The sequence below is a fragment of the Macrobrachium rosenbergii genome, chromosome 16, assembly GCF_040412425.1.
Source record: "Macrobrachium rosenbergii isolate ZJJX-2024 chromosome 16, ASM4041242v1, whole genome shotgun sequence".
NCBI lineage: Eukaryota > Metazoa > Arthropoda > Malacostraca > Decapoda > Palaemonidae > Macrobrachium > Macrobrachium rosenbergii.
Window position 1 is genome coordinate 33,293,762 of NC_089756.1, and position 10,000 is coordinate 33,303,761.

Here is a 10,000-nt window from a genome sequence, read left to right on the forward strand (position 1 = left end):
ATCTTTATAGTTCATAGCTCAAGATTGCACTCTCTCTCTCTCTCTCTCTCTCTCTCTCTCTCTCTCTCTCTCTCTCTCTCTCTCTCTCTCTCTCTCAGGAAATTTAGGCAAGAATCTGGAGGACGGTAATTTATACGCTGTTTGTCATAAGGGGAAAGAATAAAGCAATTTAGGAAAGAGCTATGCGGGCGACCCACTCTGGATGGCTTCTCTCTCTCTCTCTCTCTCTCTCTCTCTCTCTCTCTCTCTCTCTCTCTCTCTGGGGTCTTGACCCAGATCCGAAAGACGTGTGTCTTCCACCCGATGGGAAAGGCCCTCCGGATCATAGGTGATGAGGGCCCGTTGCGATTTAGGAAACTCGGTCGCTTTCGGAACAATTGGTCAGGATTTGTCGAATGTTTGCCTCTCTCTCTCTCTCTCTCTCTCTCTCTCTCTCTCTCTCTCTCTCTCTCTCTCTCTCTCTCTCTCTCTTTGAGACTCCTATCTTAGCGCGTGAAATTTCTAGGGATTTTGATATCCTTCTTATAATGACCCGCTGGTAATCCCTCTTGGCAACAGGGAGTGATTTTTGTTCCAAATTCCGCCATTGTCGCAAAACCCCACGTCAAAACTTAGACGCCAACATCTGTCATAAAAGCAGAATTTTCTCGCAAAATCCCAGTTTAGAATCGCGTTTTATCCGCGTTCTTTCGAAACTCGCAGCTAGCTGAATGTTTTCCAAAGGTTTTCTTTTCATATCGACGCAGGATTTCAACCAGTATTTCGGAAATAAGCCGGTGGTGAGCCTCACCATTGAACCCTGGTTTATTTTCCAGATCCGGCAGGAAAAGCGATGTTCCAGTGGATTGCAACACTCCGGGGGCTATTTTAATCCAGGTTACGTTAAGACATTCCAGTTAGCGTATTCATCTTTCAGAGATTTTTCTGTATAAAAAGCCTAATGAGTTGTCTTGCAATTGTTCATTTGATGACGTAACTCCCAAGCAGTTTCTGGTCATGGGTTATTTCAAGATAGACTTGATTTTCTCATCTGAAATATTTTTCCTCTTTCCATACATGACCTTGAATTTCTCCCTTGAAATATTTTCCTCTTTCCATACATGACCTTGAATTTCTCCCTTGAAATATTTTTCCTCTTTCAAGACATGACCTTGAATCTCTCCCTTGAAATATTTTTCTCTTTCAAGACATGACCTTGAATCTCTCCCTTGAAATATTTTTCTCTTTCAAGACACGACCTTGAATCTCTCCCTTGAAATATTTTTCTCTTTCAAGACACGATCTTGAATCTCTCCCTTGAAATATTTTTCTCTTTCAAGACACGACCTTGAATTTCTCCCGTGAAATATTTTTCCTCTTTCAAGACACGATCTTGAATTTCTCCCTTGAAATATTTTTCAATTTCAAGACATGACCTTGAATTTCTCCCTTGGAATATTTTTCAATTTCAAAACATGACCTTGAATTTCTCCCTTGGAATATTTTTCAATTTCAAGACATGACCTTGAATTTCTCCCGTGAAATATTTTTCCTCTTTCAAGACACGATCTTGAATTTCTCCCTTGAAATATTTTTCAATTTCAAGACACGATCTTGAATTTCTCCCTTGAAATATTTTTCAATTTCAAAACACGACCTTGAATTTCTCCCTTGGAATATTTTTCATAAGCACTGAACGAGACAGCTGCATATAATCCAACATTACTCTGTCCTAATTAAAGGCTCTGAATACAGAATCCTGTTATTAATTACACCCTGAACAGGATGCTTAATATTAACTGTTCCTCATGATAGCATTAAGCAGTTAGATATTATTTGGTTATTGCATTAAATAAACGTATCAAGTCATTATACTTAGAACAATACATACATACACACACACACATACACACACACACACACACACACACACACACACATATATATATATATAGGATGCCAGATCCTAACCTTCCATTCATATATATATATATATATATATATATATATATATATATATATATATATATATATATATATATATATATATATACTGAACAATACATATATGTGTATGTATGTATATGTATATATATATATATATATATATATATATATATATATATATATATATATATATATACATATATATACATATATATTTATATATATATATATATATATATATATATATATATATATATGTATATATATATATATATATATATATATATATATATATACATCCATATATATATATATATATATATATATATATATATATATATATATATATATATATATATATATCATAGGAAAATAACAACAGCGATAATATAATCTGCGGGAAAGAAATCGATTGCCCTGCAATTAATTTTCTCCTTTGCAGGTTATGCAAATGAAGCATAATTTCATCAGGCGAGGTCAAGCGAAGTCATTTCCGTTGCTGCGTCATTCGGGCATTCGCGCATAATTAAATCGTCCGACTGGATTATACAATGATTTCGCAGGGGGCATTCGGTACCCGATCATGAATAATGAATTTATCGTTGCATGAGTGTTTCAATATCATTCTCTCGTCAATAGCTACGACAAAAAACAAACAAGTAAATAATGCGTCGAAGATTCTTCGGCGCAATAGAGTTTTCTGTACAGCCGCTACAGCGTATAATCAGGGCCACCGAAAATAGATCTATCTTTCGGTGGTCTCGGTAGAATGCTGTATGAGCCACCGCCCATGAAATTTTAACTACTGCCCGGTGGTGGCCTAGTCTATACCGTTGCCAGAAGTACGATTATGGCTGACTTTAACCTTAAAAAAAAAAAAATACTGAAGCTAGAGGGCTGCAATTTGGTATGTTTGATGACTGGAGGGTGGATGATCAACATACCAATTTGCAGCCCTCTGGCCTTAGTAGTTTTTAAGATCTGAGGGCGGACAGAAAAATTGCGGACAGAACAAAGTGCGGAGGGACAGACAAAGCCGGCACAATAGTTTTCTTTTACAGAAAACTAAAAGGGGAAAAGAAAAAGTGAAGGAAAAAGAGAGTAATAATATATGCTTCAGGAATGATCGGGAATTTTGAATTTTCATTCACGGGAATTTTATTCCCACATCAGCAATTTCACCGCTAAAGGCGCAGAGGTCTTTTAATATTCTGTATAAATGGTCCAGCAGTGAAGGTGTGGGTTCCATAAGTACAAGGTCCCAAGTTAGATTCCTGAGAGAGAGAGAGAGAGAGAGAGAGAGAGAGAGAGAGAGAGAGAGAGAGAGAGAGAGAGAGAGAGCTTTAACTATGTACAAGGGGAAAATCTTCTGCAATTTTACATAACATCAGATTATCCCGAGACTTCCCCTTTTCAAGAAGATATACTAAAGAGGTATTGGCGAAAGTTCTTAAGTAAGAACTTTCACCATTTTTTCCTCATTTTTTTTAAAGGAAGCTTCTTAATCTTAGAGCCCCAAAAACTAGTCTCCCTTCTGTCAACTTTGGGTAACAGGATTAGGCCCCATACGCCGAGCAGGGGAAAACAGCTCAGGGAAGTAACGCCCATCCAATATCAACTTGGGCGATCAAGGTCCACGTCGAACAGTTACCTAGTTACTTCTCACAGAGGACTGCCAGGAAGGTCTCTCTCTCTCTCTCTCTCTCTCTCTCTCTCTCTCTCTCTCTCTGTGATGGAACCCCACTTGCTCTGTCCAATCAATAGGGTGCCTTGATCTGAGGTTTACCTGTAAAGGATTTCTCTCTCTCTCTCTCTCTCTCTCTCTCTCTCTCTCTCTCTCTCTCTTTTCACCGCATGTATTGCAACCCCGCTGTCACTGTCCAATCAATACAGTGCCTTAATTTGAGGTTTACCTGTAAAGGATTTCAATTTCTCTCTCTCTCTCTCTCTCTCTCTCTCTCTCTCTCTCTCTCTCTCTCTCTCTCTCTCTTTCGTGTGTGTTTCAACCTCACTTTCATTGTCCAATCAACACGGTGCCTTAACTTGGGGTTTACCTGTAAAGGATTTCAATTGCTCTCACTCTCTCTCTCTCTGATGGAACCCCACTTTCATTGTCCAATCAATAGGGTGCCTTGATCTGAGGTTTACCTGTTAAAGATTTAAATTTCTCTCTCTCTCTCTCTCTCTCTCTCTCTCTCTCTCTCTCTCTCTCTCTCTCTCTCTCTCTCTCTCAAAATAGAAAACAGATAGTGAACCCCACTGTTTGTGATTATGATTTCATTGTCCAATCAATAGTAGAGGGTGAAGATAGGAACTTGATCTGAGGTTTACCTAAATTTGAATCAATGAACTATGGTGATTAAATGCATATAAAGGACCTAATAATGAGACAATCACAAACTCTCTTGGTGTGATGTTGAATAGGAATATGTTATCAATGATCAAATCTCAAAATGCAAAGCAAAAATGGGAATGTTGTTCTTCTCGTGATTATCTTTATCTCGTAGTCTTGAATATTCTGATGGAACCACAAATTTCTAGAATTGAAGAAGTTAAGGACCACAATCAAGTCTTGAAAGGAGAAGAGAACGCTACATGGTAAGGGTGCTGAAAACTTGAACTAAAATTATCTGAGGTTTAAGGAAAGCACACAGGACATTAATTAAAGATTTAAATTTCTCTACCAGCTCATCTCTTTAAGAATCTCTCTAAGATCATCCCAGACCATCCAAGACTGGAAGATCAAAATATACCGGAAGATGCGTTCTCTCTCTAGACATCTCTCTCTCTCTCTCTCTCTCTCTCTCTCTCTCTCTCTCTCTTTGATATTCAGTTTGTCAACTGATACACTGAATATCCTCTTACGAGTTTGTAGTTTTTTAATGTAATTTATGATATCCCTATACAATACCAAGAGCTCTCACCTGAATTGGTGTGGGGGGGGGAAGCTTGGGGGATAGCAATTAGCTGGGTTGAATGTCATACCACTTCGTCCAAGGGAAACTTTGTTTGTCAGGGACCAATTAATCTGCAAGGTGTTTTATTCTATCTGAGGCCGTAGGCTTAACGAGGGAGATGATCATTTGTTGATCCAAAAACCTTAATCTCTCTCTCTCTCTCTCTCTCTCTCTCTCTCTCTCTCTCTCTCTCTCTCTCTCTCTCTCTTATCACCGTTTAAATTGTTAAGCTAATTATTTCCGTGAAATTGAATGTTAATATTCTGGAAGATATTTTATCAGAATACTAACCCTGCTTTTCCACGAAAACCTCTCTCTCTCTCTCTCTCTCTCTCTCTCTCTCTCTCTCTCTCTCTCTCTCTCTCTCTCTCTCTCTCTTATTACCTTTAAATTTTCTAGTTAATCATTCCAGCGACAGTATATATTAATTTTCTGAAACAAATTTCAACAAAATATTAGTTTTTGCTTTTCCACGAAACCGCAAAATAATTTCACCTAAATTGTACAACATAAGAGATTTGATTTAATCACTCTTGCTATGAATTCGATTATTTCACTTTAATGGCAGATTGAATGACCGGATTATTGATTGCGAATGTTCTGATACCTCAATTATTGTTTTTCAAGGAAGGTCAATTAGCGGGCAACCTAACTTTCCTTCATTGCCCAGGGCCGCTGGGAGAAAAATAAAAGTGAAAAAAATGCGTCGAAGTTTCTTCGGCGCAATTGAGTTTTCTGTACAGCAGCTACAGCGTATAATCAAGGGAAACGAAAATAGATCTATCTTTCGGTGGTCTCGGTATAATGTTCTATGAGCCGCGGCCCATGAAACTTTAACCACGGTCCGGTGGTGGCCTGTCTTATATCGTTGCCAGAAGCACGATTATGGCTAAATTTAACCTGAAATAAAATAAAAACTACTGAGGCTAGAGGGCTGCAATTTGGTATGTTTGATGATTGGAGGGTGGATGATCAACATACCAGTTTGCAGCCCTCTAGCCTCTGTAGTTTTTAAGATCTGAGGGCGGACAGAGAATGTGCGGACAGAATAAAGTGCGGACGGACAGATAAAGCCGGCACAACAGTTTTCTTTTCCAGAAAACTGAAAAGGAAAAGTTAGAAAGCCCGGCGGGTGTTGATGGTTACAAATGCCAGAAAAACGTAAGCAGGAAGAGAATTCCAAATCAAGTTGTTTAAAATATTGACAGTCGGACAGAGAGAAAGGCTCACCAACTTCTACGCCTTGGGAAATTATATTGCATTTCTGGTTGAGAAGGGACTTTGTGTCCTGGAATGCAAGGTCATGCAATATTATTATTATTATTATTATTATTATTATTATTATTATTATTCAGAAGAAGAAGAACCTTATTCATATAACGTTTTTCATTAAACTGAAAGTCAAAGTGACAGACGGACATTTTACAGTTTTCATAATTAATAAAACAAAAATTTCTGTAATAATTCATGATTCAATAGAGTCAATCAGAATAAAGCATTTTTATTATGACAAAAGTCTCCAATAGCCTGTTCTTTTCCTCGAGCTGACAGTCAACAACAGTAACCCATATCATGGAATCTAATCGTGATTGGTGGAAGTTAATAATCCCCACAACCAACAAGAAGTCACAATGTGAATACATCGGCCAATCAAAAACGAAACAGGAGCTATAATGATGTCTACTGTGGATATTTACCGTCAGCTCACAAAATACCAATAGAAAACTGAATTAGAAGCCATTTTGTGAAAACTTGATTTGTTGTATATATATATATATATATATATATATATATATATATATATATATATATATATATATATATATATATATATATATATATATATATGTGTGTGTGTGTGTGTGTGTGTGTGTGTATAATAATATATACCGTCAGCTCACAAAATACCTATAAGCTGAATTAAAAGCCATTTTATGAAAATTTTATTTGGATTTTTATGTGTATATATCATATAATAGATAATACATATAATAGATAGATAGATAGATAGATAGATAGATAGATAGATAGATAGATAATTATATACATATACATATAAACCAGATTCATTCATTTACTCATACATTCATTTTTTACCAAGAGATACACTTAGTTTAATTGCTTCCAAAATCAGCAACTACGTAAACCATAATTACTAGACAGGAACGGCAGGAATTGAAATAAACAGTGGCCTTCACACAATAATAAACAATAACTTACACAAAAACAAACAATAATCTACACAAAAAAAAAAGATTCGAACAGATTTCCAAAGATTTCTGGGGAACGTTTCTGCTGATTGTGAACCGACCGCCGAAATTGAACCTCTTCACCTTGATTGTGGACAATTAGGAGCCTCGAAAGGGGGTCATTATGGTGAGGGCTGCCGAATTTCATGAAAATCTTCGCAATCTCTGATCAAAATATGAAACTGTGGCGTAATGATGGTTATATTAGAATTCATGACTGCGATTTGGTTAAAAAAAAAAAAAAAGTAATAAATGCGTCGAAGTTTCTTCGGCGTAATCGAGTTTTCTGTACAGCGTATAAGCAAGACCACCGAAAATAGATATATCTTTCGGTGGTCTCGGTATAGTGCTGTATGAGCCGTGGCCCATGAAACTTTAACCACAGCCCGGTGGTGGCATGCCTTATATAGTTGCCAGACGCACGATTACGGCTAACCTTAACCTTAAATAAAATAAAAACTGCTGAGGCTAGAGGGCTGCAATTTGCTATGTTTGATGACTGGAGGGTGGACGGTCAATATACCAATTTGCAGCCCTCTAGCCTCAGTAGTTTTTAAGATCTGAGGGCGGACAAAAAAAAAAGTGCGGACGCACAGACAAAGGCTGTCTCTGTCTCTCCCACTATCTGTACGTATGTCCCTGTGCCTGTCTCTCTCTATCTGTTTTTCTGTCAGCCTGTCTGTATGTCAGTCCGTCAGTCTGTCTGTCTGTCTGTCTCGAAATTGGTATCCAGCACTGCAGGTATGAAAAACAAATATGAACGAAATAATGATTTCCAAACAAAGAAGGCGATGGAGACAATTAAAACGTAGGCGCAGCGTGACTTGAAAAAAATGGCCTTTTTACGACAATTAAAAAGCGTTTCAGCTCGTTAGCGGTGACCTTTGAACGATCTTTGCTGTTTGAACGCTACGCGAGGTTTGTTTTAAGGAGAGAGTTTTTTTTTTCAGAGTGATGGAAAGTTCTTTCATGGAAAATTTCGAGAAACTTTTATAGCAGTATTTATAATGGGTATATGTAAGCACACACACTTACATATATATATATATATATATATATATATATATATATATATATATATATATATATATATATATATATATATATATATATGCTCATTGTGAATAGGTTAATAATAATAATAATAATAATAATAATAATAATAATAATAATAATAATAATAATAATATTATGCATCATTATCACTTATATTTAATAAGACACAAATACTCCTGTCTCTCACGGCCAGGGACGAACACTTGTTAGGCATCCTGGAATTCAGAAATAAAGTTAATATACGCATGAAAAGTAGTATATTTAATATACGCAAGAAAAGTAATATATTTAACCTACATCCAAAGTGCAATTACTCAAAGGAAAATTAATTTTATGAAAAAAATGAACTTATATCTCTAGCCAGTATTGCAGTTCCTATACAATGTAGAGATGAAATAAATCTCTCTCTCTCTCTCTCTCTCTCTCTCTCTCTCTCTCTCTCTCTCTCTCTCTATTTTTACGAAAGCAACGCTTAAACAAGGGATTCCAAGTGCATCAGATTGTTCTAAGTTGTAATAAATTCTCTCTCGCGATTTCATATTTTACTCAGACAATGAATCATGATCCCAAAAGGAAGTTTTAATCCCGAATAACATTATTAACAAGTAAATACTCTGGCTGCGGCCGACACAATCTCGCTGGCAAATAACTGCCTCGATTCTGGTGCCATTTAAAACATCCTGCGGTTGACTCAGCGTCAGACAAATGAATATCACCGACCGTAATATATACATTTTACAGACCGGTGCTCTTGCCTGTTAATGGGCATGATGTCTCGCCCAAACATAATGTGTTATTTTCACCAGACTTGGCTTTTGGAAAGCAAATAAATCATATACGAGACGTATTTTCGCTGCGGGAAAGGAAACGGTTTTATGTGTGAGCTTGAATAATAGGTTTTCTTATTCAGAACCAGAATTTCGTTTATTCCTCGGCAGCAGCAATTTTGGAATGATAATCATCAGTGATTCACAGGAAGTTAGTTGGGGAGCTGACGGTTATATATGGCGTTTACGGGTGAGAATGATAGGCCTAAGATTTAATTTTTCATTTTGAAAAAGTGGAGATTCGTGAATGATTGGCCTAAAGATTTAATTCTTCATTTTGAAAACGTGGAGATTCGTGAATGATTGGCCTAAAGATTTAATTTTCCAATTTGAAAAATGGAGATTTGTTGATGATTGGCCTAAAGATTTCATTTTTCATTTTGAAAAAGTGGAGATTTGTGAATGACTGGCCTAAAGATTTAATTTTTCATTTTGAAAAAGTGGAGATTTGTGAATGATTGGACTAAGTACTTAATTTTTCACTTTTGAAAAAGGGGAGATTTGTGAATGATTGGGCCAAAGATTAAATGATTCATTTTGAAAAAGGAGAAAATTGTGAATGATTGGGCTACAGATTTAATTATTCATTTTGAAAAAGTGGAGATTTGTGGATGATTGGCCTAAGGATTTAATTATTCATTTTGAAAAATTGGAGACTTGTGAATGATTGGCCTAAAGATTTAATTATTAATTTTGAAAAACGGGAGATTTGTGAATGATTGGCCTAAAGATTTAACTTTCTAATTTGAAAAAGTGGAGATTTATTGATGATTGGCCTAAAGACATAATTTTTCATTTTTAAACTGGAGATTTGTGAATGATTGCCCTAAAGATTTAATTTTTCATTTTGAAAGAATAGACTCGTGGATGATTGACCTAAAGATTTAATTTTTAATTTTGAAAGAATAGAGATTTGCGAATGATTGGCCTAAAGATTTAATTTTCTATTTTGAAAAAGTGGAGATTCGTGAAAGTCCAAGGATAA